Raw genomic sequence first — 9,033 nt, forward strand, 5'->3', positions numbered from 1 at the left:
TCCTCCCTGGGTTTTGCTGTAGATGGAGTCCTCAGGGGCCCTTTACCTGATGGAGGGGAAATAATTCACTTGGTGGAGAGAGGCTCCAGCTTCCCCCTTGTGATGGGGAGAGTGGATGCTGAGAATCGGTTCCTGAAGGTGAGCCCAGGTGGGGCACTGCTTGAGGAAGGCCTGAGTCTGTTTTTTTGGTACATCCATCTGCCTGTAAGGGTCTGTATTATGGCTGTGAATATATGTTTTCAGGACAGCACCCTGGATGAGAGATAAGAGAGTTCCTGGCTCAAAAAAGGACAAGATTCTTTACTGAGATAGGGAAGTATGGGCTACTTAGAAATGTTGGACCAGCCACCCCTGGCATTTCACGTCACCATTTCTAGGATCTTGACCTCTCTGTGATGTTTATGCACCAATGCTGGCAGCCCTGGGCAGGGGCCTCAGCCTCCTTTTTGTTTTCCACTTCAGACAGGTACCGTGCAGATGTGAACAAGGTTTGAGGGAGGCACGTCTCACACATGAGCATGAAAGCCCAATCATCACATTGTTGAATTACAAAAGGATCTAGGGCTCCTATTCTTGTCACTTGCTTTGGAGCCAGTTTGAAGGACTGTGGCCTAGCCCATGCCTAGGGGCCCTAAACTGGGATTCCAGCTCACAGCACCTGTCTTAACCATTTCAGCAATAGAAACCACTTATTTACCTTCTCCATCTCACTAATATGGAGAAACATCAAACACTGATAAAACGCAGGCCATAATAGAATTCACTTCATTATTTGGAGGATAATGATCAAAAAAAGGTCCTTTTTCCCACTGACATGCTCAGAGGATGGGATTCTCTCACAGGCCAGGTGCTGTCATCCACAAAGGATGGGTGAAATAACTGGGCTTCTCAGGTCACGGTCTAGCCACACCAGCTTCTTCCAAGTACTAACCAGGCTTGACCCTGCTTAGCTTCAGAGGTCAGACAAGATCTGGCACGTTCCAGATGGTATGGCTGTAAACCGGGCTGAGCTCTGGCCTGAGCTGTTGCAGTAGACAATGCTGCCAGAGATGAGGAGGCATCAGGGCAGTCATTCCCTCTGCTGTTTGCCCCAAGAATGCCATACAAACCTGGGGATGACCCTTAAAAGGCTCCCGTCACCCCCAGTATTGGGGGGAAGCTGACTATTCCTCAGATGAGAGCCCAGTCCCTTGAAGAGCAGGACAAGACTATTCTGTGTCTAGGGGGCTCAAGCACTGTGTGTGGGTCTTACGAGTGCATTTTGTGGAAATGGGCTCAGACTCCCCAAAGGGCCATCCAACCTATGGGAGTGTCTGGCCTTCTGAGGTCCTGAAATGTCTCTCTTTTCAGTAAACAGCTAATACCCTCTGGGATGCATTCTGTGATTAATGAGCTCAGGTGTTTGAAGGACCAGACAAGCCAATTCTGTGGATGGTAGTTTGGGACCTCTGAGGGACAGAAGAGTCCTTTCTGTGAATAGGAGGCTCAGATACCCTGAAAGGCAGAAACCTCTACTATTCGTCTAGGATACTTGGAGTTTCTGGTTCCTGCAAAGATGGCAGACAGCACAAGCTACTGATTCCTTTGCCCGAAACCAACTCTGGAGAAACTAGAGAGGGAAACATGGGTTCCAGAAATTGGAACATAGCAATGAGAGACCCATGGGGAAATGGAAGACTGTCTTTCACTGGTGTGTGTTTTGACGGGCAGATGGGCGGATGGCCAGAGGCAGTAAACAGAGGATAGGTTAGGGAAAAAGAGATTGACGTTCTGGCTCTCACCTCTCCCCTAGATTGCCTTGGGGAGGTCGTTGTTTGCCCCCTTCATTGCATTAGTCATCCAAACCACTGGTACACATGTCTGGGGAACTAGGATCAGGGCAGCAAGGGCCCTGCAGGGGAAAGAAATAGGCAGCCAGAGGAAATCAGTCCTCCACTTCTCCCACTCCAGACACCCAGGCTGGTGGATTACACCTAAGGAGACTGCCACCTCTTTTTTTTTTGAGACAGAGTCTTGCTCTGTCACCCAGGCTGGAGTGCAGTGGCATGATCTCGGCTCACTGCAACCTCCACCTCCTGTGTTCAAGGAATTCTCCTGTCTCAGCCTCCTAAGTAGCTGGGACTACAGGTGCCTGCCACCACGCCTGGTTAATTTTTGTATTTTAGTAGAGACAGGGTTTCACCTTGTTGGTCAGGCTGGTCTTAAACTCCTGACCTCAGGTGATCCACCCGGCTCGGCCTCCCAAAGTGCTGGGATTACAGGCGTGAGCCACCGCACCCAGCCAAGACTGCCACCTCTTAAAGCGGTTTTTCCCCGACGGTTTAAAGATGAACCCCACGCTAGGGGGATTGTCAGGTGTCCAAAGAGCAAGTGAGCGGGATAACTGTGCTTCTGCGGTGCCTGTGGCTGTTCAGCCTCTGGCTCCTCTCCCACACATCCTTTTACCCCTGGAGCTCCAGGTCATTGAGCTGACTCGAGTTGGCCTTCAGCCTTTCCTCAGTATGTTCTATCAGCCAGGAGAGCAGATAATTTCAGGGGTGTGTAAGTTCACCACCAAAATAACCAGACACCAGGTTATTTCCACCAAAGAAAAATAAACTGGACATTCTCTAGTGCTGGATAATAAATTACCCCAAACTTAGCCACTTAAAACATCACAGTTTCTGGGGTGGGTACTGTGGCTCACGCCTATAATCCCAGCACTTTGAGAGGCCGAGGCAGGCAGATCACCTGAGGTCAGGAGTTTTGAGACCAGCATGGCCAACATGGTAAAAACCCATCTCTACTAAAAATACAAAAAATTAGCTGGGCATGGTGGCGCACCTGTAGTCCCAGCTACTTGGGAAGCTGAGGCAAGAGAATTGCTTGAGGCCGGGCACGGTGGCTCACGCCTGTAATCCCAGCACTTTGGGAGGCCGAGACGGGTGGATCATGAGGTCAGGAGATCGAGACCATCCTGGCTAACACGGTGAAACCCCGTCTCTACTAAAAGTACAAAAAACTAGCCGGGCGAGGTGGCGGGCACCTGTAGTCCCAGCTACTCGGGAGGCTGAGGCAGGAGAATGGCTTAAACCCGGGAGGCGGAGCTTGCAGTGAGCTGAGATCTGGCCACTGCACCCCAGCCTGGGTGACAGAGCAAGACTCCGTCTCAAAAAAAAAAAAAAAAAAAAAAAGAATTGCTTGAGCCCGGGAGGCGGAGGTTGCAGTGAGCCAAGATTGTGACCCTGAGGCGGAGGTTGCAGTGAGCCAAGATTGTGACCCTGCACTCTAGCCTGGGCGACAGAGTGAGACTCCGTCTCAAAACAACAACAACAACAAAACTATCACAGTGTCTGAGGGTCGGGAATCTGGAAGCAGCCTAGCTGGGTGGTTTTGACTCATGGTCTCTCCTGACGTTTTACTCAAGTTGACAGCCAGGACTGCAGTCGGCTGAAGGCTTCACTTGGCTGACAGACCCACTTCCAACATGGCCCACTCACAGGGCCATTGGCAAGAGGCTTCAGTTTGTCACCACCTGAGCATCTCCGTGGGCTCCTCACAATATGTCATCCTAACGAGCAGGTGAGACCGTGACCAAGACAGAAGCCACAGTGTCTATCATAACCTCAGAAAAGACAGACCATCACTTCTACTGTATTTTATTGGTCACATAGACCAACCCTAGCACAACATGGGAGGGGACTATACAGGGCATGAATACCATGAGGCAGGAATCATCAGGGGCTATATTGGAGGCAGGCTCCTACACTGGGTAACGTATAATATCTGAAGCAGAAGTATTGAAACAGATGAAAAATTTTAAATAAACATAATAAATAAAAACTATTAGAATATAGGGCTGGGCGTGGTGGCTTACGCCTGTAATCCCAGCACTTAGGGAGGCCGAGGTGGGCAGAGCACGAGGTCAGGAGATGACACCATCCTGGCTAACACAATGAAACCCCATCTCTACTAAAAATACAAAAAATTAGCCAGGTGTAGTGACAGACGCCTGCAGTCCCAGCTACTTGGGAGGCTGAGGCAGAAGAATCGCTTGAACCCAGGAGGCGGAGGTTGCAGTGAGCAGTGAACCACTACACTCCAGCCTGGGCAACAAAGCGAGATGCTGTCTCAAAAAAAAAAAGATTAAAATATAAAACAGGAACTAGAGATTATAAAAAGGACCCCCAAAAATGTTAGGTGTGAGTATGATGGTAGACAAAAACAAAACAGCCCGGCGTGGTGGCTCATGCATGTAATCCCAGCACTTTGGGAGGCTGAGGCAGGAACATCACTTGAGCTCAAGAGTTTGAGACCAGCTTGGGCAACATGGCAAAACCCCATCTCTACATAAAATACATCTCTACATAAAATACAGGTGTGGTGGTGCATCCCTATGGCCCTGGCTACTTGGGAGGCTGAGGTGGGAGAATCACTTGAGCCCAGGAGGTTGAAGCTGGAGTGAGCTGAGATCGTGCCATTGCACTCCAGCCTGGGTGACAAGAGCAAGACCCTGTCTCAAAAATAAAAATTTTTTTAAAAAGTGTAAATGGAGAATATGGAATGAGATGTCCCAGTAGTAATTATAAAAATATTTGAAACACAGAGACCCTCATTGAATTTAAAAAAAAAAAAAAAAAAGTCCAACAGCATACACACACACAAAGATTGAGAAATGTTGAAAATGAAAGGATGGGCTGGGCGCGGTGGCTCATGCCTGTAATCCCAACACTTTGGGAGGCTGAGGCGGGCAGATCAGGAGGTCAGGAGATCGAGACCATCCTGGCTAACACAGTGAAACCCCGTCTCTACTAAAAATACAAAAAGCCGGATGTGGTGGCAGACGCCTGTAGTCCCAGCTGCTCAGGAGGCTGAGACAGGAGAATGGCGTGAACCTGGGAGGCGGAGTTTGCAGTGAGCCGAGATCAGGCCACTGCACTCCAACCTGGCCGACAGAGCAAGACTGTCTCAAAAACAAAAAAAAAAGTAAAAGAAAGAAAATGAAAGGATATAGCACACTAAAAGCCCAAAGAAAGCTAAGATAGCTATCCTAATAGCTAAGAAAATAGGTTGGGCGCAGTGGCTCCTGCCTATAATCCCAGCACTTTGGGAGGCCGGGGCGGACAGATCACTTGAGGCAAGGAATTCAGGACCAGCCTGGCCAACATGGTGCAACCCTGTCTGTACTAAAAATACAAAAATTAGCCTAGAATGGTGGCATGTGCCTATAAACCCAGCTACTCAGGAGGCTGAGGCAGGAGAAGCGCCTGAATCCAAGAGGCGGAGGTTGCAGTGAGCTGAGATTGTGCCACTGCATTCCAGCCTGGGTGACAGAGATGGAGACTCTCAAAAATAAAAACAGTTGATAAAAAAGCAGAGGAACAAACCCGAAGGATTGAGTCGTGGAGGAAATAATATAATGATGGAAAAAGATACAATAGAGAATTGTTAAGTAATAATAAAGATTAACAGAATAGGCCAGGTGCGGTGGCTCACACCTGTAATCCCAGCACTTTGGGAGGCCAAGGCAGGCACATCACTAGAGGCCAGAAGTTCGAGACCAGCCTGGCCAACATTTGAAACCCCGTCTCTACTAAAAATGCAAAAATTAACCAGGCATGGTGGGGCATGCCTGTAGTCCCAGCTACTCAGGAGGCTGAGGCAGGAGAATTGCTTGAACCTGGAAGGCAGAGGTTGCAGTGAGCCAAGATTGTGCCACTGCACGCCAGCCTGGGTGACAGAGTAAGACTCCATCTCAAAAATAAATAAATAAAAAACAAACTAAAAAAAAAAAAAAAAAAGAAAAATAAAGTAAAGAAAAAAACAGGTGCAGTGGCTCAGGCCTGTAATCCCAGTGCTTTCAGAGGCCAAGGCAGGCAGATCACTTGAAGGTCAGGAGTTTGAGACCAGCCTGGTCAACATGGTGAAACCCCATCTCTACTAAAAATACAAAAAAAAATTAGCTGGGTGCAGTGGCTCACGCCTGTAATCTCAGTATTTTGGGAGGCCAAGGTGGGCAGATCACCTGAGGTCAGGAGTTCAAGACCAGCCTGACCAACATGGAGAAACAAAAATACAAAATTAGCTAGGTGTGGTGGTGCATACCTGTAATCCCAGCTACTTGGGAGGCTGAGGCAGGAGAATCACTTGAACCTGGGAGGCAGAGGTTGTAGTGAGCTGAGATTGCACTCCAGCCTGGGTGACAAAACGAGACTTCATCTAAAAAAAAAAAAAAAAAAAAAGCTGGTACTTTGAAAATAATTAATGATGATAGACCTTTCCCGAGACTGATTTAAAACAACACAATGCAAAATGCGTAACAAAGGAAAATTACAGATACAAAAAGGCTACAAATCGTAAGCTAATACACTTGAAAACACAGATGAGGCCGGGCGCGGTGGCTCACGCCTGTAATCCCAGCACTTTGGGAGGCCGAGGCGGGCGGATCACAAGGTCAGGAGATCGAGACCACGGTGAAACCCCGTCTCTACTAAAAATACAAAAAATTAGCCGGGCGCGGTGGCGGGCGCCTGTAGTCCCAGCTACTCAGGAGGCTGAGGCAGGAGAATGGCGTAAACCCAGGAGGCGGAGCTTGCAGTGAGCCGAGATCGCGCCACTGCACTCCAGCCTGGGCGACAGAGCGAGACTCCGTCTCAAAAAAAAAAAAAAAAAAAAAAAAACACAGATGAAAAGCAAAAATTTCGGGAAACATTAAAATGTGGTTAAATGAATGCAATAGAAAGCTTGAATATAACTTGAATGTAACAATAAATTTTAGGAAAAATTAAAATGATAATCAAAGATTCCCCATCTTATTGTAATAAAGAGCCTCAGGCCCAGCCCCAGATGGTTTTGCAGATTGTAGTTCTATCAAACTTTCAAGGAACTGTAATTCCCATCTTATACAAATTGTTCCAGAAAATAGGAAAAGAGAAAAAGCTGTATACCTCATTTTATGAGGCTAAAATAGTCTTGATTCTAAAACCACATAAAGAAAATACTAAACAATAAAGTTATAGACCCACTGGACTTATGAATATAGATGCAAAAATTCTAATAAAATATTAGCTACCTGAATTAAATAGTGCATTTTGTTTTAAATAGTAAGTAGGGTTTATCCCGGGAATACAATTGATCCAAATTAGAAAATTAGTGAGTGCAGGCTGGGCGTGGTGGCTCGCACTTGTAATGCCAGCACTTTGGGAGGCTGAGGCGGGTGGATTATGAGGTCAGGAGTTCGAAACCAGCCTGGCCAACACAGCAAAACCCGTCTCTACTAAAAATACAAAAATTAGCTGGGCATGGTGGCAGGTGCCTGTAATCCCACCTACTCAGGAGGCTGAGGCAGGAGAATCGCTTGAACCTGGAAGGCGGAGGTTGCAGTGAGCCGAGATCGTGCCACTGCACTCCAGCCTAGGTGACAGAGGTAGACTCCGTCTTAAAAAAAAAAAAAAAAAATTAGTGAATGCAATTTACCATATTAATAAAGGAGGAAATTATATGATAATCTCAAATCAGAGAAGGATTTGATAAGGTTCAGTGCCTGTTTATGATATTTAAAAGGGTGCTGGGCATGGTGGCTCATGCCTGTAATCCCCATAGTTTAGGAAGCTGAGACAGGTGGATCACTTGAGCCCAGGAGTTTGAGACCAACCTGGGCAACGTGGCAAAACCCCATCTCTACAAGAAAAAAATAAATAACTCTTTGCAAACAGAAGTAGAAGAAAACTTCTTTAACTTCATACATAGCAAAATCTTACAGCAAAAATGCTTAATAGGGAATTTTTTTTTTTTTTTGAGATGGAATCTCACTCTTGTTGCCCAGGCTAGAGTGCAATGGCACGATCTTGGCTCACTGCAACCTCTACCTCCTGGGTTCAAGCAATTCTCTTGCCTCAGCCTCCCAAGTAGCTGGGAGTACAGGCGCCCGCCACCACACCCAGCTAATTTTTGTATTTTTAGTAGAGGCGGGGTTTCACTATGTTGGCCAGGCTGGTCTAAAACTCTTGACCTCAGGTGATTCACTGGCCTCGCCTCCCAAAGTGCTGGGATTACAAGCATGAGCCACCAAACCTGGCCAATAGAGAATTTTTAAATGCATTTCCCTTTAAGATCAGGAACAAGGCAAGGATGTTCACTCAATACTACTCTTTAATATAAAACCAGCTAATGCTATAAGGAAAAAGAAATGAGGTATACATTGTAGAATTGATAAAACTCAGTTGCAAATGATATGAGTGACTACCTTAAAGAACCAACAGAGCCGGGCGTGGTGGCTCACACCTATAATCCCAGCACTTTGGGAGGCCGAGGCGGGCAGATCACAAGGTCAGGAGATCAAGACCATCCTGACTAACATGGTGAAACCCCATCTCTACTAAAATTACAAAAAATTAGTCGGGTGAGGTGGCTGGCGCCTGTAGTCTCAGCTACTCAGGAGGCTGAGGCAGGAGAATGGTGGGAGGCCAAGCTTGCAGTGAGCTGAGACTGCACCACTGCACTCCAGCCTGGGTGACAGAGCATCTCAAAAAAAAAAAAAAAAAAAAGGCCGGGCGTGGTGGCTCAGGCCTGTAATCCCAGCACTTTGGGAGGTCGAGACGGGCGGATCACGAGGTCAGGAGATCGAGACCATCCTGGTCAACACGGTGAAACCCCATCTCTACTAAAAAATACAATAAAACTAGCCAGGCGAGGTGGCGGGTGCCTGTAGTCCCAGCTACTCGGGAGGCTGAGGCAGGAGAATGGCGTGAACCCGGAAGGCGGAGCTTGCAGTGAGCTGAGATCCGGCTACTGCACTCCAGCCTGGGCGACAGAGCAAGACTCTGTCTCAAAAAAAAAAAAAAAAAACCAACAGAATGACAAAAATAACTAATAGGACTAATAAGGCCGGGCGCGGTGGCTCAAGCCTGTAATCCCAGCACTTTGGGAGGCCGAGATGGGCGGATCACGAGGTCAGGAGATCGAGACCATCCTGGCTAACCCGGTGAAACCCCGTCTCTACTAAAAAAATACAAAAAAACTAGCCGGGCGAGGTGGCGGGCGCCTGTAGTCCCA

General features: G+C 47.6%; 1 long non-coding RNA gene and 1 other non-coding gene across 2 annotated transcripts; one reads left to right on the top strand and one right to left on the bottom strand.

The window, feature by feature from the left end:
• Positions 1–20: 20 nt before the first annotated feature.
• Positions 21–3,822, top strand: LOC141409460 (uncharacterized). Its single transcript, XR_012430323.1, has 2 exons — positions 21–138; positions 3,407–3,822. It is a non-coding gene; the product is annotated as an uncharacterized lncRNA (long non-coding RNA).
• LOC123571522 (small nucleolar RNA U13) lies at positions 457–558 on the bottom strand. Its single transcript, XR_006695673.1, has one exon. It is a non-coding gene; the product is annotated as a small nucleolar RNA U13 (small nucleolar RNA).
• Positions 3,823–9,033: the final 5,211 nt, after the last annotated feature.

Source organism: Macaca fascicularis, chromosome X, assembly GCF_037993035.2.
Source record: "Macaca fascicularis isolate 582-1 chromosome X, T2T-MFA8v1.1".
NCBI lineage: Eukaryota > Metazoa > Chordata > Mammalia > Primates > Cercopithecidae > Macaca > Macaca fascicularis.